At 35.3% G+C, this 23,990-nt stretch overlaps 1 protein-coding gene across 2 annotated transcripts in view; it reads right to left on the bottom strand.

The window, feature by feature from the left end:
* The window catches only part of Cdh12 (cadherin 12), a 1,068,420-nt gene that overhangs the window by 692,759 nt on the left and 351,671 nt on the right, over nucleotides 1–23,990 (bottom strand). For both annotated transcript variants that reach the window (XM_029469980.1, XM_029469979.1), the window contains exon 2: nucleotides 23,665–23,760. The gene's annotated coding sequence lies outside the window, so the exon portion shown is untranslated. The remainder of the gene's footprint in view (nucleotides 1–23,664; nucleotides 23,761–23,990) is intronic.

The following is a 23,990-nucleotide window of genomic DNA, read 5'->3' as shown; positions in this document are numbered from 1 at the left end:
TATATATATATAATGGCTTACTAAGATGGAAACTAAAATTCAGTTGAAGATGAAACACATTTTATGCCAAAAACCATAACTGCACTAGAAATTATCGAATTCATCCTTTATATTTTTTCATTAAGTTTTTCTAATATATTTTATTCTAAAATTGAGAAACTGCAGTTTAATCTTTAAAGAAATGTAATATAGTTTTAAAAAAATCCATCTGGACTATCATATTAACCAAGAAGCAGGACATTCTAAATGGAAATTTCTAGTCACTTTTATTTACTTAATTTTTTCAAGTCACCTTTGAATACTAGATGCAGTATTATCTGTAATTTCCCAGACCTTGGAAAAGATCTGGTGTCATAATCACTCATAAAACTTCTGAGAGTATATTTTTCTTTTGAACCACTGATACATTAATACAAACAGTAATGAATAATACTGGTTTCAATCTAAATGTTAAATATTAGCCAGTGTATTTTGGGGGAAAAATTAAGCTTTTGACTGTATAATAGCTTTCCAAGTTAAATCTTTATTCATGTAATTATTTTACATATCTATTCTAACAGTACATATTTCACAATGTGACTATCAGCTATTTATTTAACCTGCTGAAAATCTTCATATTTTTATTTAATAATATCAGAATTCTTGGTACTCTTTTTAAATAAGTGATTACATATATGTGTATATATATATATATATGCATTCAATTGCATATATGTATATATGGGCATACATATATGATCACAGTTCAAAAATATAAATTATTGTATAAATAAATAGATTTGAATACATTTAAGGTTAAGCCTAAATAAGATGAATTAGGCTAAGAAGCATCTTAAAACAAATGAATCATTTGTATAAAATTGACTTTAAAAATTAAATATCCAGTTCACATTGTAAGAAACTTGTGGCATAATAAATTATTAAAGTGATCCTTGGGAATTCTATTCTTCATTTAAGCAATAACACTGGTAAATGCACTACTAACTGTGAAATTTCCCTCAAGCATTCCTCCTTCCCTACTCCAGGTAACATTACAAATAAACATATAATCAACAATTTTAATTGTGCAAAATGCTGCCCAACAATTTAACATTATTGGTGTATTGGCATGAGTATTTTTAATTTCAAACATGCATCCTTCAGTGGGGACCCTATGCTCAATCCAATGGATTCCTCTGGGCACCCATTTCTGTATTTGTCAGCCACTGGCAGAGCCTCTCAGGAGAGAGCTATACCAGGCTCCTATCAGCAAGCACTTGTTGGCTTCCACAACAGTGTCTGGGTTTGGTGATTGTAGAAGGGATGGATCCCCAAATGAGTCAGTATCTGGATGGTCATTTCTTCAGTCTCTACACTTTGTCTCTGTAACTCCTTGCATGGGTGTTTTGTTCCCCCCTTCTAAGATGGATCAGAGTATCCACACTGTGGTCTTCCTTTTTGAGTTTCATGTGGTTTGTGAATTGTATCTTGGGTGTTCCGAGCTTCTGGGCCAATATCCACTTATCAGTGAGGAGCTAGAGAAAGGTCCTAAGGAGCTGAAGGGGTTTTCAGCCCCATTGGAGGAACAACAATATGAACTAGCCAGTATCCCCAGAGCTCCCAGAGACTAAACCACCAACCAAAGGGTACACATGGTGGGACTCATAGCTCCAGCTGCATATGAAGCAGAGGATGGCCTAGTCGGATATCAATGGGAGGAGAGGCCCTTTGTCCTATGAAGGTTCTATGCCCCAGTGTGGGGGAATGCCAGGGCCAGGAATTGGGAGTGGGCAGGTTGGTGAGCAGGGGGAGAGGGTGCAGTAGATAGGGGGAGGGTATTTCTTGGAGGAGAAACAAGGAAAGGGGATAACATTTGAAATGAAAATGAAGAAAATACCCTATAAAAAAGAAAAAAATGCATCATATAATTTGTATACTAAATTTGTAGTTAGTATTTATTTGATATTCTCTACACAAATGAGTTGTACTTGATTTTGAGAATTTTAGAGGGTATTATATTATGTATAATATCTGATCTCAAGTAAATTTGCTAAAACAGTATTACTCGAATATTTACATACTTATTCATAAAACTGTGGCAGTAGTTACTGGCATAATGACAGAGAAAACGTGTTGAGGTAGAGGAGCTTCAGCAAAATTGGCATCATTAGCTGTAATAAAGTTGTTATGCTTGCACCTGAAGAGACATTTGATTTATCTACATGTTTTAAGAATTGTACTAGCATATGTATAACGCTCTTTCTTACCTCAGTTCTTCCTCTCCATCTCTTTCTTACGAAACTTAGAATAGGCGCTAGGGTGGTTAACAACAATGGCTGCTCTTCTAGAGTATCCCAGTCAGAGAATACACATGGCAGCTCACAACCGTCTATAATCATAGCTCCAGGGAAATTTAATTAACATGTCTGTCCTCTATATGAGACATATACACATGTTTACAGGCATGCAGATAGGCAAAAATAATAAAATAAAACTTAAAAGGAAATGCATACTAGTATTTGTCCATTCTTAAGCTTAAAAGCAAAACTAAACTGCAACATACAGAATGAAAAACAAAGTCACAAGCTGGATGAATTCATGATGTCTGATCTTCTCTGAGTACAATTACACCAAGTAACATGTGAATTTCTTCAGTTCCTGCTGATTATGTAAGTGTAATTTGTCAACCAAACTCTGTTCTAAATGATTACCTACTGGCAACTTTGAATTCTGTAGTGCTAAGCTGCCTAAGCCCACACATGGGTCTGCATTGTAAAACAAGAGATTTATTTTATTTTTTGATTAAGATGCTAAATTCTTTAGGCAGCCTTTTACATAATTAAATATATTGATTACAATACATTTTCAATGTCATACCCATACAGAAGAAATGCAAATATATTATATTGTATTATTTTATTATTTATTTGTTTATTTTTCAGTTGTGTTTCGCTCTACTTTAGGATTTTGGTCTATCCACCTTGTGGTGGGACTGAGCTGCCTCTCATGGTCTCAAGTTAGACCAGTCATTGGTTGGCCACTCTGGCAAGTGGTGAGTCACCATTGCTCCAGCACAACTTTTTGTCAGCAGGAAGAACGGGTTGTTGTCCAACAGCTTTGTATCCCAGTCCCACCACTGAATGCCCTGTCTGGTTACAGAGACGGTCAGTGATTACTAAGGATATTCTACTATATTCATAGATAAATGTCTATCTCTAACTCTTAGCATGCTCTTAGGACCCTCTTTCTCCTAATACATTACCTCATCCAACCTTATTATGAGCATGAGCTTATGCCTGGTCTCATTTTATCTTGTTATACTGTGTTATTTGGTACCCGTGGAAGGACTGTCCTTTAGGTATGGAAATGGAGGAGCAGTGGATTTTGGAGAGACAGAAGATGGGGAGAAAGTGAGGAATAGAGTGAAGGGAGGATGTGATCAAATGGATTGTGTGAAAAAATAATAAACAAACATAAAGATAAAAGTAATAAAATAGGAGCCGGGCGTGGTGGCGCACGCCTTTAATCCCAGCACTCGGGAGGCAGAGGCAGGCGGATTTCTGAGTTCGAGGCCAGCCTGGTCTACAAAGTGAGTGCCAGGACAGCCAGGGCTATACAGAGAAACCCTGTCTCGAAAAACCTAAAAAAAAAAAAAAAAAAAAAAAGTAATAAAATAAAGTTTTAACATAAACTTATTTTTTTTTTTTTTTCCCTGTCCTCATGTCTGATATTTTATGGGATATTTTCTTTATTTACATTTCAAATGTGATTCCATTTCCCGGTTTCCCTCTCCCGGAAACCATCTATCCCATCCTCCATCCCCCTGCTTCTATGAGGGTGTTCCTCCACTCACCCACCCACTCCCACCTCCCTGCCCTCGATTCTCCTACACTGCGGTATCTATCGAGCCTTCATAGGTCCAAGGACTTCTCCTCCCATTGATGCATGACAAGGCCATCCTCTGCTGCATATGCAGCTGGAGCCATGTGTACTCTTTGGTTGATGGCTTAGTCCCTGAGACCTCTGTGGTGTCTGGCTGGTTGATATTGTTGTTCCTTCTATGGGGTTGCAAACCCCTTCAACTCCTTCAGTCCTTTCTCTAACTCCTTTGGTGGAGACCCCTCGAGCAGTCCAATGGTTGGCTGTAAGCATCTACCTCTGTATTTTTAAGGCTCTGGCAGGGCCTCTCAGGAGAGAGCCATATCAGGCTCCTTTCAACATGCACTTTTTGGCATCCTCAATAGTGTCTAGGTTTGGTAACTGTATATGGGATGAATCCCCAGGTGAAACAGTATCTGTGTGGCCTTTCCTTCAGCTTATGTTCTACACTTTATTTCCATCTTTGATCCTGCAAGTATTTTGTTCTTCTAAGAAGTACCGAGTTTGTCCACTCTTATGTTTAAAAGCAAAACTCAGGGATAACATGACACAATGGAAAAAAAAAAAAAAAAACACAAGTTGGAAGAAATCTTGGTGTCTGGCCTCATCTTCATGGAGTGCAATGAACTGTGATCAAAGCGTGTGTCGAATTTTACATCCATAATCACCAATGAGCTAGTGTGAGAACACTTTGGTTTTTAAGACTAGCAAACATAATTAGCCTTTTCCCCAAGAGCCATTTAAGTTGCCATTCTAAATGAAATATATCACTTGAAATTAGAAATGCACTTTAAGTGCACGAATGATAACTTGTGTATCTTATTTCATGATAGGCTCACAATTCGTTATAATGTGCCTAAACAATGGGATCAATTTCATTTAATGGCAATTTCTATTTTTACTTTCTGAAATGTCCGAATAAAATAAAATTTTCATTGGTGATTTTACTTTAAGTGCTCAAGTTGAAAAATAATTTCCAATCACTAGGTATTTAAAAAGAAATGATCTGAAAGAATCAATAAGCAATTAGTAGCTGCTGAATACATTACAAGTGAAGCAGAGAGCTTATTCAAACAGATAAATGCAGAGTCAGCTGAGTCTGTCAACACATTCAAATGAATAACATTAAAACAAATTTGTTGAGATATTTAGTGATGTTTGCCCTCAAGAATCTTATAGGAGAAGCTCTACCTCAAATATCTCCTAACTAGACAGACAGAACGGATGAGGGGAAAAAGAAAACTCCATGTGTTACCAATTATGTGTCTAATGATCTAAGTAAGGTATAGAGCAACAGAGAAAGATATCTTACATTGTTTTGTGTTCATACTTAAACACACACACGCACACACACACACACACACACACACACACACACACACAAATGTCTACATTAGCCACCCCTCCATAGAGAGATAATAAAATGATGGGCATTAGGAGCTGATTAAAAAGAAGCAGCAAGTACTTCTCAATCAGCATAAAGTGTGAACAATGACAACAGTCGCTCCAACGATCCAAGGCACAAGAGAAAGCTGATAGACTGAGCCAATTCTTAGGGATCAGATGGTACATATAAATATAAAGGAGTTTTTAACATAATTTACCAATACAGATGACAGAATATGAAGAAGGACGAATAGGACCAAAACTTTAAGGAACATATGCAAGTCTCACAAACAGCAATTATCTCCAATCTATTTCTCTTTGGATGATGGCTCATGGAAAAAATAAACTAAGCAAGCTGCAGTAAGAGAACAAACATTTATTGTAACAGAACCCTTAGTTGACTTCCACTAACTAGGCTTTCAGAGGACTTAGATGAAGAAATCAGTTCAAAAACAACCAGGATCAGTGAGTCATCCCTCCCTTCCCCCAGAACTCCCTAACATATTCTCTAAAAACATTCTTTCATCTCAGGGGTACACTGTTTATCACAAACCTCAGCACACACTGAACACAGTAGATGCTCATTTAATTTTAAATGTAACTTTCCTACAGCTATTGTAAAAAGTACAAACTTTCAACCCAAATCAATACAGCCTTCAACAAGCCTTGACACAGGGCAAATCTAGCTAAAATAGAAGGCAAGCATTTTGGAAACCAAACTTACTATTTTCTATAAAAGAGGCAGATTTGTGTTTTTCAAGACCTGGCAGCATGCAGCACTTCTCTTTGAACTTGCCTTGTGGGGTTCTTTTTTTCTTCCTGTCATATGTTCAGCTCATGTGTCATTAAATTTCTACTACATAGTAGATACGTCCCAGGTTTTCCCAACAAATCCCATTCACCTTGTAAGATGATGAATTGATATATGCCCACCATAAAATGTCTGTGCTGACGCAGTTAATTCGCACACATGGCCAGGATGTTCTCACATGATTGACACCCTTTGACAACCTAATGCTTCATTTGTTTTGCTGATGCCTTCCTAAGCTTTCATTAAGAATGATCCAGTGAATTTCTGAAGAATCTAGGAAGGCATGTCTAACCAAACTGTATTCTTTCTATTTTCGTCATAGTAAATATGAGATGGATTAGAGATTTTTGAATAGTTATTGTATCTATAAAAGGTAATAGAAACATATTTAAAATTAGAAAAATATTTGAAAAAGGTTACATGCTTTTGATTGAGACTATCCTATATGTAACCTATACATCTGTATGTATATATACATATATATAGATATATAGATATATATATATCAGTATTTCATAATGATTTCATAATTATTTCCTTTGGGAGAAGATGAACAATAAATATATTTAAAATTACATCTGTTTCAGTTTTTATAATCTTGTTAGAAAAACAAAGTTTAGCTGACCAAGGTAAAATAAAGATCGAGATATTTGCTTATTCTTTCATTAACCATTATTGCAAATCTAATCCAGTGGTTCTCAACCTTTGGCTGTTGAACAATCCTTTCATGGGGGTAACCTAAGACCATCAGAAAACACAGATATTTACATTATGATGTATAAAAGTATCAAAATTACAGTTATACGATAGCAAAACAAAAATTATGGTTGGGGAACACCACAACATGAGAAACTGTATTAAATGTTCATAGCATTAAGGTATGAAAACCACTGATGTAGTCACTGAAAAATCTGTCCTAAGTTCTGCCAATACAATAGGCAGGATACTGATTTTTTAAAATTTTATTGGTTATTTTATTTATTTACATTTCAAATGTTATCCCCCTTCCAAGTTTCTTCTCTGAAAATCCCCTATCCCATCCCACCCCGTTTCTATGAGGGTGCTCCCCCATCCACTCACCCACACCTGCCTAACTATCCTAGCATTCACCTATGCTGAGGCATCAAACCTCCATAGGACCAAAGACCTCTCCTCTCATTAATTCCTGACAAGGCCATCCTCTGCTACACATGCAGCAGGAGCCATGGGTTCCTCAATGTGTACTCTTTGGTTGGTGGTTTAGTCCCTGGGAGCTCTGGGGGATCTGGTTGGTTCATATTGTTGTTCTTCCCATGGGACTGCAAACTCTTTCAGCTCCTTCAGTCCTTCCCCTAAATCCTCCACTGGGGTCCCCATGCTCCAATGGTTGGATGCAAGCATCTTCATCTGTATCAGTAAGGCTCTGGCAGAGCCTCTCAGGAGACAGCTATATCAGTAAGCACTTCTGATCATTCTTTATCTTCAAGATATGAGTGTCATGTGTTGATGATAGAATTGTAATAAAAACGATTGAAGGCTTTCCCAATACCCAAAATTCAGTATCTTCGAGTAGGATTAGGTGTGGCACTATTGGAGGAAGTCTGTAGCTAGGGGTGGATGTAAGATTTCAAAAGCGATATCCAGGCCAAGCACCCTTTCTCTTTATGGAACAGCACCGAGAGTTCTCAGCTTCTGCTCCAGTGCCAGCCTCCACACTGTCATGCTATTCAGCATGATAATAATGCACTAAACCTCTGAATCTCTAAGCAGGCACTCAGGTAAATGATTTTCTTTATAAGAGATGACTTAGCTATAGTGACTTTGAACAGCAATAGAAGAGACAAAGAGAAAGAGATAAAATGTTAGTCAGGTCATTACACTGTGTTAAAATCCCTCTAATGAATGTGCCAGGTAACAAAATTTTAAAACGCTAAAGCAAGTGAAACATGGAGTTATGGAATGGGTAATGTATGGTCAGTGATGTACGCAAGAAATGAAAGAGTCTATCAGGGAATATTAAGTCTTAATGAAGCTGTTACAGTACAGGACCAGCATTGAAACCAACAAGCTGTGCTTTCTTTAGGGTCAGTAAACCTGAACACCTACATGTGCAGTCAGGTTGATGCAGAGATACAGAGGAGTACCTCACACTTGGTTCAATTTGAAGCCAATTAATAAGAACACCTTTGTGATGATGTGACAGGTCACTTACAAATGAATATAACTAAGAAGAAAAGGTCCTACCTCCATATGGCTGGCACCATCCAGCAAAAAGATGGATGGAGTATATAAGAACAAGGCTTAATATAAGCAGATAATCCTATATGGTAAAATTTCATATTTAAGAAAATGCTATGTTTGGCTAGTTATATTTATTTCACATGTAACATGTCTTATAGTATGTCATTTGATTTCAATAACTTATTTTGTTATACGATCCATAAGAATAAAATAGTAATTGCAAAAGGAAACTTGTGCGTCATATTCTAGAATTGAGAATGGAATAAGACCACAGGAGAGTATTTTTGTAAAACAGAAATGTAAAATTGTAGCAGTCTCCTGTAACATGATTTGACACATCTGATATAGAAAACTATTGGAAGAGACAGCTCGGTAAGTCATCAAATAAAACCTAACAATATTCTTTATCTACTACATTTATTTTAAATTATTCATCAAAATGACTTAATCTAAATCATGAATATCTTTTTGTAGAATTACAGCATATGCTTTTTAAATTTCCTTGGGGGTTAATTTAACATACCCTTAGTTAAGTATAATATTTAATGTATGTAATAAAGATGTACAAAATTTTGAATTACAATATTTGTAAATTAAAATTTATGCAAATTAACCACTTTATATGTGGAGTTTATTTTGTATATTCTGAAATAGTTACATCATAACTTCAATGACCATGGAGGATGGCCATTCCCAGATCTTTTTTTTATTAGATATTTTCTTCATTTACATTTCAAATGCTATCCTGAAAACACTCTATACTCTCCCCCCACCCTTGCGAAGTCCTGAGCATTACAAGGGTTAAGTGGATGTGCATCTTACCTAACTAAACTCATTGATTCAGAGAAGGCACATTAACAATTTTCTTATGGGGCTGGAGAGATGGTTCAGCAGTTAAAAGCATGGCTGCTCTTCTGAAGGTTCTGAGTTCAATTCCCAGCAACCATATGGTGGCTCACAACCATCTGTAATGGGATCTGATGTCCTCTTCTGGTGTTTCTAAAGACAGCTACAGTGTACTCATATACATAAAATAAATAAATTAAAAAAAAACAGTTTTCTTATTGGACCTCAGATTCTGAGTTGCTGTTGATCTAATCTAAATCTAGAGGCAAGTTATCAGACAATTATGGGCAGAGAACCTATTATAGTTATTCAAATAAACCAATTCTAAACACATGGAATCTCACCTGTCCTTGTCAAGGCCACAGGTAACCATTCGCATGACTAGTCCTTTGCACATACTTCTTTTTTTTTTTTTTCCTGTAATGTGGGTTTGATTCACACATTTCCTCCAATTGGCTTTGTCCTTTTTCATAAAATTCCTGTCTCTGAGAAACTGTGAATTCATGTCCTCTACTGTGACAATGTGTGTCTTCATATCTACTTCTGAAACCTGATATTTTAAAATCCTAGATAATAATGATATACTCATATATGTCAAGTCATATATTTCCACTTATTCTGGCAAGCAAAATCTTAATGTCTGGAACAATAATTATAATTGTATTATGTATAATTTTAATCTTAAGTGTATCTGGAATTATATGAAATCACAGAATTTTGATATTTTTATAGCACACTTTTTTATGAGTATCACTTACTGGAGGGGAAAAAAATCACACTAGAAATTGAAAGTGGAAACTTGATGCAAAGAAGAGCTAAACTATACTTTTTTTCATTCTTTTACATTGTCCTGTAAATCTTGATTGCGATATAAACATGTTTTGCCCTATTAAAAATGTGCTCTGTAGTCTAGAGTGCAGAAAAGCATATTCTTGTTCCTAAAGTCATCACAACTAACAAACATTATGAGAGGAACTCACACACTAATATACAAGTCTGAGAACAGAACAAAGAAAAAGGCATTGAAAATAATAATAATGAGAAGAAGAAATTCTAAGAATAAATCTTTTGATTTATGAATGTTATTTCTTTAAATACTAATCATAAAAATTTGCAGATGAAGCCAGGTGGTGGTGGCGCACGCCTTTAATCCCAGCACTCAGGAGGCAGAGGCAGGCAGATTTCTGAGTTCGAGGCCAGCCTGGTCTACAGAGTGAGTTCCAGGACAGCCAGGGCTACACAGAGAAACTCTGTCTCGAAAAAAAAAAATGCAGATGATGATGACATGAATATTTTTCTTTCTACAGAATAAAAACATGCAAAAGAAACCTCAAGCAACTAGTTGGCTCTATTCCCATGATTAATTATTTAGCTGCCTTATATATGCAAATGTAGGTAGGACATTAACATGAGGACCTAGATCTGTCATTAGGAGGAAGGATGTAAAGAATGTATATGGCTTAATCTTGTTTTCTTCTGCTTTTAAAATTCTAGGTTCCATTAAACATGTCAGTGATTTGTAGGTGTTACAGTGGTCCATGAGGATGATGAATCAGCTTTCTATGTGTGCCATAGCAAAGTCCTATGGTTAGGTGGATGAAACACAGAACTTTTAATGATGATCCTAAGAGCTAGAATTCCAAGATAAAGGCAACAATAGCCCTGATTTCTTCTGATAACTTGGTTACAAGGGACCCTCCTGAGCCACTTTACTCTGCTTGCAGGTGACTGCTTTCTTGTAAAGACATCTCAGATCACCCCCTTGTGTCTTGATCATTTTTTGTTTGTCTTGTTCTCATTAGACATTGTTTTTAAATTTGGGTTTAACCATTCAAACACCATTTTATTTTAATATTTCTTTGAACACTCTAACTCTGGTCATGTTCTCAGAGGATGGTATTTGTATGTTACCTTAATTTACATATAAAAGATAGAAATATTGAAGCAGGATATAATAAGTTGACTAGTGACAGTCTTTACTATAGAAGTCATGACCTATGACAAAGGCTGGCAGGAACAAAGACAGCAGTGCCATGTGCAATAATCTGCTCTCCAGAAGGTATGCAAAAGAAATAACAGGACCAGTGTCCAGGATATCTAGTTATCTTTTCCAGAAGTCTTTCTGGACAAATGCCACACAACATCGACAACTCATTCATACTAAATGATTTTCCATTTGCTAACGAAATCTTCACATTTCAATTATCTATAAGATACTCTTATATTAGCTTTGTTAAAATATTTTCTGCATATTGCCATTTATTTCCATGGCACTCTGGGCTTCACTCCTATCTCTCCCATACCTGATTCTGCCCCTGCCCCCTGCTTGTTTTTCCCTCTCCATCCCATCTACCACCTAGGTCCCTTCCTCCCCTGCCTCCTGTGATTATTTAATTCCCTCTTCAAAGTGAGATTGAATTATCCACACTTGGGTATTCCTTCTTGTTAAGCTTCCTTCATACAGTCTGTGAGTTGTATCATAGGTATTCTGAACTTTCTGGCTAATATCCACTTTTTAGTGTGTATATACCATGCATGTTCTTTTAAGAGTGGGTTACCTCATTCAGGATGATATTTTCTAGTTCCATCCATTTGCCTCTAGTAGATAGATACAGCCCTCAGTTAAAGCATGAGGCCACCTACTCTTCTTCAAAATTTTGACCCAGTACTATATTTCTGTCTAAAGGAAATCCAGGGTCAAAAATGGAGCAGACGCTGAAAGAAAGGCCATGTAGTGACCAACTTGGGATCATTCTCATGTGTAGGCACCAAACCCTGACACTCTTACTGATGCCATGTTTTGCTGTCAGACAGCAGCTTAGCATGACTGTCCTCTGTGAGACTATACCAGCAGCTGACTGAGACAGATGCAGATAATTACCACCAACCATGGGACTGAGGTCAGGGATCACAACAGAAGAGTTAAAGGAAGGATGGAAGGAACTGAAGGGGACTGCAACAGCATAGGAATAAAAATAGTATCAACTAACCTGAACCTATCAGAGTTCCCAGAAACTAAGTGACCAACCAAAGAGCATACATGGGCTAGTCTGTGACCCCAGGCGATATACCTTGTCTGGCTACAGTTAGAAGGGATGTTCTTAATCCTGTAGTAACTTGATGGCCTAGGGAAGGAGGATGCTATAGGAGAACGAAGTGTGGGTGAGTGACTGAGGATGAAGAAGTCAGGGAATGTTCATCAGGAAGGGGGGCAACATTAGGAAGGTAAATAAAGCCAATGCTAGGCCCAGAGTCACTCTCTCGACCTATGGATCAGGATGAATCTCCAGTGCCCACTTACAGGTTGGAATGCTTCCCACCATGATCAGAATAGACTAAACTGTTGAAACTCAAAGCAAGCTCAACATTAAATGCTTTCTAATATAAGAGTTGCTTAGATCATGGTGTCTCTTCAGTGATGAACATAAGTCTAGGCCTGTATTATAAGATGGTTCTATGTATTTAATGCAACAGTTTTTTGGATTCAATATCACAAGTTATAGCTCTCATTTTAACACTTACCTCTTCCTGAAGAATTATACATTGCGATAAACATAATACCTCAAATGGTTTATAGGTTTACAAGTTTCCAAGGTGGCATGTGATAATGCCACTCCATTAAAAGTATGACATGTAAATATCCTCTGAGGTGTCTGTGTAACAAGAGACTAAATGAAAACAAAGCCAGTGTAGAAAGAAACACATTGCATGTACAATGGACAATTAGACACAAAAGCTTGAGATAAAGCTAATCAGCCTTGAAATAAATTCATCATTTAACATCACAACATAAAGAATAAAGAAATACACATCAAATAAGCGAGAAATAAATAAATAAATAAATAAATAAATAAATAAATAAATAAATAAATAAGATGGTTTAAAAGATATCTGGGAAAAAAGTTGTAGAGATGAAAGACATATATAAGATGTTGGACCTGTCTGCAGTGGAATCCTGGAGGATAACGGTAAGCAGTGTGATATAGGAAGAAAGGGAAGTCTGAACCAGGGTGAGCACTGAAGTCTCTACTTTCTTGGGAAAGTGGTGCCTGAGAAAGTTTTGTGGGATAAAAGGCTTTATAGTCTTTCAAAGTTGAGAAGATTGGTTTGAAAGGAAGAGGATAAAGCAGCAACAACAAAATGATCATTGCTATCTTTGCAACATGTGGAAATTCAGGTTAAATATTTTACTAGAATTTACTTCTGGATTTCTGTAAACTCAAGAGGACTCTGGGATGCGACGGAACAATTTATGATGTGAGTCAATAGTCAGTTTCTTGAAGAATACTTTTATCACTTTGAAAGAAACTGTGGTGATAGGTGCCAAAGATCACAGCACAGCTTCTTGCACTGCTGAATGAATACCAGATACAAGAAGGAAGCTTCCTTCTGTACAAATGAAGAAATAGCTTTCCTATATTTTGATGCTTACATGGAACATATGCTTTCTATCTACTTTCAGACTGTGCTTAGAAGGCAGGCATCCCTTGAGGCAAGAGAATAGATTTCTAAGAACATGAAAAGAAACAGAATGAATATCATGCTTAAGGAAGAAAGTTCTCCATCTGTCTCCAACACAGAAAAAAATAAATTTAAAGGAGCATACAACTCTTCGAAGAAATATCCTTTAAAAGTAATAAGTAAAATTCTACATCAGTTGTCTAAGTTAGCTACTCAAGTGTGGAAGATTTATAGATAAAAGTGAGAAAATGATAACACCTTCAAGTATGAGAATTTGATTCCTAGGAAAGATATGTGTTTCAGGAAATACATTATTATATCCAAGAATCTTATATCTGCCCAGTTTAAGTAGCATCATCTATAAAGGAGTGAAAACTTTAATGAAATATGAATGTAAAACACATATGGCAGGTTTGGACATACATATTTATCATATAAACACAGGAGCATATATGTCAAGTAATTGATTGTTTAGGACACTTCGTGAATAGAATGAAGAAGCTGTAATGAAGATAGCAAAAACTTAAGTCCTGTTAAGAGTGTAGTGGAACCTAGGAAAATAACTCTAATCTGAATTTGAAACTCTTAATGATGACTGAGACAGATGCAGATAATTACCACCAACCATGGGACTGAGGTCAGGGATCACAACAGAAGAGTTGCAATTTGGATTAGCTGATTTGAACTGTGGGAACATCTGGCAGTTCTCAAAACTGGGAAAAAAAGGAGTAGGAAAGCTTTTCACTGATTTAGATCCCAGAGGAAAACTGAGAAAAAAAAATCTCTAGCTTATTAAAAAGCATGTATACTGGTCCATCAAAGGCCAAATGCTCTACTATGTATTTAAAAGTTAGAAGTACAAAGGCTGGAGTAATTGCTAAGCAGTTCTGACCATTTATTGTTCTTGCTGAGAACTTGAGTTTGTTTCCCAGCACCCACACTGGGTGGCTCAAAGCTCCTGGTACTTTTAGTTCTAGGAGATCCATCATACTTTTGTGGCATGCTCAGGGTATTACCCTCAAAAGCACAACCACATAGACACACACACAAACTGAACTCTGAAAACATTCGTTCACCAAATTTTTAAAATAATTCTCTAGGATGCATGCTATTGAGGACCTACAGTGCTCTGCCTTGTGAATGAAAAGCCCCAAGTCACACTACTGATAACTGATTTAATGCAGTGGGAATATTGGCCACTGGTAAAAATCAGTCCTTGAATTCAGTGATCCAAATGGAAATCCTGGCTGATGCAATTTACAGCATCCATGAAACTCCTCAAGTTCTATTATTGTAAAGTATGTTAATGTCACTAGCAATAAATTACAGATATCTTTCTTTTGTTAATTAATTATAGATTCTTCTATGCATTCTAACCACAGTACTCCCTCCCTTATCCCCCTCCACTTCCTGTATTCTGCATGCATATCAACCCCCCTCTGTTTCCTCTTCAGAAAACAGCAGGTACCCAACAGACCACAGCCAAAACAACAGAACAAGATACAATAAGACAAGGCAAAAGCTCTAATATATAGGCTGGTCAAGGCAAACCAATAGGAGGAAAAGAGTCCCAGGAGCAGTCCAAGAGTCAATGTAAACCCGTGTTCACTGTTAGGATTCCCCCCAAAACACCAAGCTAACAGCCGTAGCACATATTCAGGGGACCTGATACAGGCCCAGGCAGGCCCCATGCTTGCTGATTCAGTTCCCATGAACCTGTGTGAGCCGTCATAAGTTGATGTGGTAGGTCACTACTTCCTGGTGCAGATGTCATTTGTGTGTGTGTGTGTGTGTGTGTGTGTGTGTGTGTGTGACAAAAATGTGCAATTTTAAACTCCCAGTGACCATGCTCCAGAGAAAATGATGAAAGGCTACAAACGAGTTCTCACTGAGTGTCATGGAAATATGGGTTAAAATTTGCAGTTGCAACGGATGCATTTTTAGCTAGAAATGATTATGTCACTCTTTCCTTTAAAATATAGAAAACTCAACAAACACACCTCCAGAAATTCTTTCCAAGCATTTGCTGCGTTGCTAGTTGAGGCCACCCACAGCATTCTCACTGAACTTTTCCTTACTCTTGTGTCATGTTCTTGTCAGTGTAACCAACCAAATTCATGGCTGACCACTTTTCTGCCCTGATCTCCTTCCGTCCTCAGTGGTACTTGACCCAAATGAAAGATTCTTTGCTGAATTTCATCTCAACATTCTAACTCATTCTCCTTTGCTGACCACTCAGGTCAGTCCATTTTCTTCCTAATCTCTCTGACCTTTCTAGAAGGATCCCTGAGAGCTTTGTCTGCTAAATTCTGTTTGTAAGAAATTCATTTGACAAGCTGCTCAGGTTGTGTGCTTGGGCCTCTGTCTATTCTTCTGCTTTCCACGCGTGTAATCTTAGAAAGTGATCCCGTATCCTCTCCCCTTAGCGTTTCTCATCCACACAATGAGTTTAATATAACAGAACCTGTCTCACACCAGCCTTAGGGTGATTTGCTTAATAAATTACTACCTGTAAGAAGCTGAGAATAGTGTGTGACAGATATAGAATATGGCTTGCCAAGCAAGTGAATTAAGGTCAATTAAATATAATTTATATACCAGGGGGAAATCACCTTTAAATTGTATATGACTATGTTCCTAGTCAATATTTTTTTCTTATGTGTTTAAAGGCAAAGCAGATTTTATGCCCTCAGCTTTCAATAAAACCAAGCTTATTTCTCACAGAATGGTCTCACAGCCCACCTCATTTTCGTGATATGGTTACTTTGTCTCAACCTCTTTCCTTTTTATCATTAGTCTTCTCCTAGTTTCCTGCTAGTGTCATATCTCACCTGTTTTATCAGGTCTCCTGTAGGCAATTTTTTTCTACCTCACATATTTCCCTACAAGGTAATTAACAGGAGTTAAATGGTTTCCTAGTAATGGAGTCCTTTAGCAACTTCCATAATGAGTCAAAAAAAGCAAACCCTACTTGTCTGAAACACCCAATGTCCATGGGACCTCACGTACAGCTTTCCTCTATTCTCTCCTAACCTTGGGACTCTGATCTGCCTGCTGGCCTCTGTATATATCAAGTATGTCATGAGCTGATTACTCAAAATTGATTTCCCTTTGAACTATGTACTCTGATGTTCTTGTCTTCCTATATTTTCCTTTTCTGAAGAAAATATCTAATAAAAATTGCCTTTAAAAAAAAGGGAAAAAGATTAAAGAATAAGAAAAGATTCAAAAAAAGAAATAAAGATGGAAAGAAAGAAGGAAAGAAAGAAAGAAGGTTCATCAACCACCTGATCTATAGGCAAGCCTGTCCAGCATTTCCTTGATTAATTATTGACCTGGGGTTGCCCATCAACTGGGGACAGCACCATCACTGCTCCTTCGATGTATTTGGTTGTATAAGTAAGCAAACAGATGAAGGCAATAAGCGTAGGCTCCTTCATGTTGTCTGCTTCAGTTCCTACTTCCAGGTCCTGCCATACTTGAATTCCTGTGCAAACTTCCCTCAATTACAGATCGTGATCTGGGTATATAAGCCAAATAAACCCTTCCCTTCCCAAAGTGCTTTTGGTCGTGGTGTTTTAATCCTAGTAATAGAAAGCACACCATGATTCCCTTTAAAATACATTGAGAGTTACTTGACTGGGAATAAATTTTATCTAAATATACTTTTGCGGTTTGAAAAGTAGCATACTATTTTCCCTTCCATCTGTAATTTCAAAATGTTCATGGCAGTACAGACACATGTTCTGTAAGATATTTTCTATAATTGTTAATCTATAAATAATTTTATTGTCAACCATGACATTTTTATTTATTTTTTTGTTTATTTTTGAGATTGTATTTTAGTTAAAATATTTATCTCTCACCTTTCCTTCCTCCAAATCTTCCACTCCTCCCACTCTCCTTCAACTTGGCCTCTTACTACATCAATTATTGTTACACTTATATATGTATCTGTAGATAAATATATACTCATTACTATAATCTGTCAAGTCTACACACTATAGTGAACGCATTGGAATGATGAATAATCTTTAATAATTGATTTATAGCTCATGAATTACCTGTGCTACAGTTTAATATAAAGACTGGGATAAAATTACTCTTGAGTAAGGCAGTTCATTTTTCTGTAATTAAGTCTACATTCTCACGAGTGTGGATATTTCCTGTAAGATAGAGAACATGTAAAGAAAATATCTAGGAGGGTCTATTATTTGCTTGTATATCACTAACTTCATTAAGCAGAGGACTGCAGTCTGATGTCAGTGAGAGAAGTCATAGCCAACCCTTGAAGGACCCAGGGAGTGGGGAGGCCTGATGGGATGGGGTGGGAGTGGGGTAAGGACATCCTCTTGGAGATGGGATGAGGAACTGTCAGAGGGCCGACTGGGAGGAGGATAACAACTCAAATGTAAAAAAAAAAAAGTTTAAAGAAAATTAAAAAAAGAAATAAAATAAAAGAAAAAAAAAGGCATTTGATTATAAAAAAAATAACAATATTATGGAGGTTTCTGAGCTGGGTTTATCAGGAAGCCACCCTTTAGTGGCTGTTTTCAAGATTGGTTGTACACTTTTGTGAATATATCAGAATAAAAGAGATAAAACCAGTACAGGAAAAGATGATGTTAAATATATTTGAATATACATTATCTCTTATGTACATTCATTTTCCAACTGTCAATTTAATTTAAATTGATGGATGATAATATTACACTCTAATAAGGTGCCATCTAAAGTTTGATATATGCATTATAAAATAATTAAATAACTTAATTTTGCTTACTATAATCATTTCAATGTGATCAGAGAGACTAATGCTTTGCCTTTTTAATGGCAGTCTATTATTTCTAATATTTTTGTGACCCCCACATTTACAGTTAAATTAGAGATGTAACTATGAAGTCAAGTTATTTCCCTCTATTTTTAGTTTTCAAATATAAGCAATAAATTTACTTTCCTTCTTAATATCCTGCATTGCATTTCTCTTATCCTTTCTTCTATAGAAAGAATACTGATAAAGACATTCATGTTAGAAAACAGAAAAAGACACAAATATTTACAAGACCAACAGCATAATAGTCTGGGCCTTATCAACCTAAGAATTCTTATTCACTATTCCATAGGAAGAAAAAGTAGCAAAAATGTACAAAGAACTAGAGTTTAGCCTTCTCTCCTCAAAATGGATAGCCCCAGCATGGGAGATGTAATAGTTAAATATTATTGTGCATGTCACCCAAACTATCGTATTTGGTATTTTATATTAAAGTTAATAAAAAGGGTAATATGACTTTCTGACAGCAAAATTAAGTCATTTAAAAAAATAAACATGAAATATAGCACCTCTCTCATATATGTGTGTGTGTGTGTGTGTGTACATACATACATATATGTACATACATAAAATACCTGTCAGTCAGAATCATTTACCTCTCAGTGTAGCAAGTAAGAATTAGCATATGGAATCATGGTCAAGAGATATTTTGTATTACAATAGATAGATTGAAATAAAATTTCCTCCTATGCCACAAAACAGTTAAACAGTTTCAAAGTTCTTGTTCCATAATGATCAAATTATTCTTCTTGTGTTTCATTGTACTTTTATATGATTAGGAAGTTCAACTGTACCATGACGTTAATTTAAAAAAATATCAGAAAAAAATTAACCAAGTATTAGTTTTCAAAACTTTTCAAATTTCATTAAGATTTGGACCCTCAAAAAAAAAAAAAAAAAAGAAAATTTCCCACTGTTCAGGATTTTCTCATTTGTATTAAAAGACATTTGATTAGAATAATTTTTCAAACATAAACAATTAGTAACAGACCATTTATTTACTAAATGTTTATAGGAGAGAGCCAGCTGCCTGAATCACCTTCCCTAGAGTACTCCTGAGTTAGGATTTCCTCATGAAATTGCACGACTTAAAAATTCTCACTCTTTTCAACTCAAGGATCTATAAGGATTAGTTATAAAAATAAAAAGACATGAATTTGATCTAAAGAATTTATTAACAATTCTCTATGGTTTAGCTAGGCTTACTAGTGCTCGGAAATGTACTTTACTGCTTATTCAATTTAATTTAGTGTGTAGGAGGTCTCTTTTTAATCAACTTTAAAGTCATGTTCTGCTGACTTGCAAATCAGGAGGTCAATGGTAATTGAGGGAAGTCTTAACAACTTCCACACTTTCTCTCCCTGTAAAACCGAGTGCTGCTCTGTGTGTTATGATACTTGGCTGCTCCATATTGCATTACAGGGTTAAGAAGATGAATGCTCATTGCTTTTAATCCTCACCATGATTTATGAGCCTCTTGCTATCCCTTCCCTAGAGCAGCTACAACTGTGCAGTTGTTCTGCCTGCTGCTTAAATTACACAGACATCTGCAAAGTAAATTATGGATTGTTGTTCCATAGACCATAACCGAGCATTCTCTTCATCTCGCCTGCAGTATTTTTTCATTAGAACAAAGAATCTAGATGTGCTCACAGCTTAAGGACTGAGGGAAAGCTAGCTAACCAAAGTGATAGCACCATGCCCTAGACTGTGACTTGCAATATAATATCAAAGCCACATAACATATAACCTGGACAACTATAAGGATAAAACAAACAAACAAACAAACAAATAAACAAACAAAAACTATGTTTTTTGTTTTTTTGTGTGTGCACTTATTTTTATTGAAAGGAAATTGTTATAAGGCTTACAGAGGAGGATAACACTTAAGACTAATTTAAAATATATTCTATGGAATAAAATCCATGCAAATGACCCTTGATCTGTCATTGCTGAATGTTTTAATTCCAACTTATGTCCTATAAAATTCAAAATTAAAAATTGAACAAATAAATGAAAAAGAAAACATGGAAAATGAGCGAACTTTTGTGGAAAGTTCCCATGCTGATGTTTCTCATCGTGAACTTGCTTTAGCGTTCCTGGAAATTTGTAGTCACAGTGAGGAACAGGAATATCTTTCTTTACAATAAGTCTGGCAGAGGCCAGGTTGTAATAACCAGTGGATTCTGCATTTCCTTGTCTTTTCAGTTCTTGTTAATCTCTGTAGTTGATGAATCATAACTCTCAATGACAAGTCCATTGTGAAACCCTAATAGGCATGTCTAAAATTATTAACCTTTGACAATCCCCCAAATTAGAAATATCACTCCATTTATTTTCTTCAGATCTGCTAATTGCAAGTCAAAGGAAATCCTGTCTGAGGACGCAGGACTGACAGTTTACAAGTAGATTTCTACTTATTTCTTACAGACTGCATTTAACATTATAGGTTCTGTGAATCATTTCTTGAGCTCCTGCTGTTAAGCCAGCAGGATTCTATGAGCAGAAACCAGAAATGTCCTCTTGACTCCAGCTGAGCAAGGCTGCTGCTTGCTCTCTCCATCAGCCCATGCTTCACCTCATCATCTGCTCAGAGCTGAGGGTCAGGACCTGCCACTCAAGACAATACTCTACAGACTTACTGTTTTCTCTCTGTGTGTAAAGATAGCCCTTATATCTGTTTATTTCTTTGTCTGTCAGTAGCTCATCTTGCAAACTTTATTTTTTTCTCTACTCTGTTTCCTCATCTTTAAAATGTAAAAAAAAAAAAAAAAAAAAAAAAAAAAAAAAAAAAGTACAGCCTTAGTCCTGAGTCATTTTATTTAAAGTACCCTACAACATTAATATACCTACAGAAAAATAAATGCGAGAACAAGCAATTTCCTTTAAAATGTATAAAGGATGCACTGGGACAAAATTAGACTTGGACTTTTAAAATAGCAGAAACTGATACGCAACAACCAAGTTAAACAGTTATCTGCTTCTAATAACCAAAACTCTATCCAGATATTTTTAATCCTTCGTTCAAAAAGAATGAACAACAAAACCATCTTCTGTATAACAGGAACGCAAAGCCTACACACATTTTAGATCCCTTTCTCTGATTTCCAATATCTACATTTCCAGATTTATCTGCTCAATTTTCTCATACTTAATATCCATTTAAAAGGGTAATAAATAAATAAATAAATGGGTAAACATCAAAAATGAGTTAAAGTTTACCAGACACAAATTCCTTATTTTCCATTTTTTAATGATCTGTAATAAATATGGTTACCTAAAAGATGACAATGCATATATCAGAGAAGTCTGAACATTGTTGCTTAATGCATTTTACAAAATGTTATGGAAGTTTGTGTTTTTCCTCTTGTTCAATAATTATGAGATTATTGAATTTAAATGAACCTCATATATTTTCTATTTGAAATTAAAATAACTAACTGCAGCATTCTTATTCATAAGGACAATTTTATACAGTGATAGTTTTACACATCATTTCCTAATTCTATTCTAGGTAGGTTACTTTCAATCCAAATTTCATAAGTGAATTTTATAAAAACTGTAAGAAGAAACAATGTGAAATTATTCTCTTTGAAAGACGAAAAGAGTGAAATTCACTCTCATTAATGACAATTGAATACCTTGTTTTCTTTGTCTTTTATCAGGCTGAGATCTTCAAATTATTCTATACTAAAGAATTATGAACTTTATTATTTGTTATAAATGCAGTTATAAAACAAAAGGAAACAGAGGAATCTTGATAAAATTGTTTCTCTTTACTAATTTGGGACTTCGGATATATTAAAGTCTTATAAATTCTTAAAGAAAACTTTACATTCCCTTTTAAATTGAGCCTGTTCATGTTAAGTAGATATAGAACACTTGCCTAATTTTGAATTATCTTGGGTTTTATTTCTATTATTACAAATAAATATCAATAATTATTTTAGAATATGTTACTATTAAAATTATATTTATATCATATAACTTATGCAGGTTGAAGCAATCATAGGTTTCTTAAGTAAGCAGCTTGCCAATGACAGGTATTTGAAATAGTCTTCTATATTATTATATGTGTAATATATAATAATACTAAAAATTAGCCATGAACAAAATGTAAGAATAAATCTGTTCTTTAAGCAATCCAGATTTTATAATCTCAAGATAAGCTACTTCTGAACTAGAAATTTTAAATTTTGATTCCAAATCCTATTTGAAAAGTAAAAGAACAAACAGGACAGGAATCACATAAAATCATTAGTTTACTTTCAAAATTTACCTTATGTGAAAATTTTACCAGAATACACATAATTTTTCATTCAAGCTGACAGTTGGAATTACATGATGATATTATAGAATTAAGTTGAGGTCAACCATGCTTTGAATGAGTTAATCTCACAAAAGGAACAGTAAAAATAATGTCTTCAGTTTTATACTTATGAAGTCCAAGCATACATAGAACATTTTTGCAAATATCCCAGCAATATCCATAAACATACATGAGTTTAGAAAATTGTTTGCCTTACCTTTTAACTTTTCTTTCTGTGAAAGAAATTTTTCTGAGATATTAGAGTAATGGTTCATCTTAATCGATAACTGATCAGGACAGAGAATATCACAACTGTTTGACTACAGCCAAGAATAGATTCTATTCAGATAGGAAGTGTTAGCTGAAGCACTTTAATTACTGTGCCCATGGACAATAACTAAGAGTCCAAATATCAGAGTGTATATATCCCTGCCATCACAGTGAATAGCACCTGAACCTGGATGAGCCATGATAAAATTAATAAAGATGAGGAAGTTTGTTGTTTTCTCTCTGCACATGCTAAGTGTTCATCTTATATTTGCCATCAACATGAGACAAATGTTACTGAGCACAAATAATATCACCAATTATGAAAGACTAGAAAAATACTAAAAAGAGATGATAGAAAAAGATATCCATTTTATTAAGAGAAAGAAAACCACTAGGCTTTCTCAGATCTACATAATAATTTAAAAGGTCTGAATACATACATACATACATACATACATACATATGACTACTTGAAAAAAAGAAAAGATTACTTAAGCTTTACATGATTTTGCGATCTTTAATGAACTTCTATTTATAGAAACTTTAATTTCCAGTAAAGTAAAAATAAATAACTGTTATAAAATAATATTTTAAGTTTGTTATGGAGTTTGTTCTTTCAAGTATTGATTTTGAGCTTAAAAACAGGCATTACGGATAATTTGTGTCACCTACCTTTACAAAGGCTACCATTCTCTCAGAACTCCAGACTTCTATTGTGGTCCGACTTCATTACAATCCTCACTACAATGGACCAGTCAGGCAATTGAGCTGGAATATAGGAACAAACAAAATATGAATGTCCACTACTATGAAACATGTATGTATTTGTAAATTCTATTTAATTAAAACTTGTCAAAAGAACATGGGAAGTTCATAGGAAATCAACAATTTATTCTATCATTAACACATGAAACTCAAGAAGAACGAAGACCAAAGTGTGGACACTTTGCCCCTTTTTAGAATTGGGAACAAAACACCCATGGAAGGAGTTACAGAGA

Source organism: Mus caroli, chromosome 15 (assembly GCF_900094665.2).
Source record: "Mus caroli chromosome 15, CAROLI_EIJ_v1.1, whole genome shotgun sequence".
In the NCBI taxonomy this organism is placed as follows: Eukaryota; Metazoa; Chordata; class Mammalia; order Rodentia; family Muridae; genus Mus; species Mus caroli.
The sequence above is the reverse complement of the archived record's forward strand: the minus strand, read 5'-3'. Positions and strand labels throughout refer to the sequence as shown.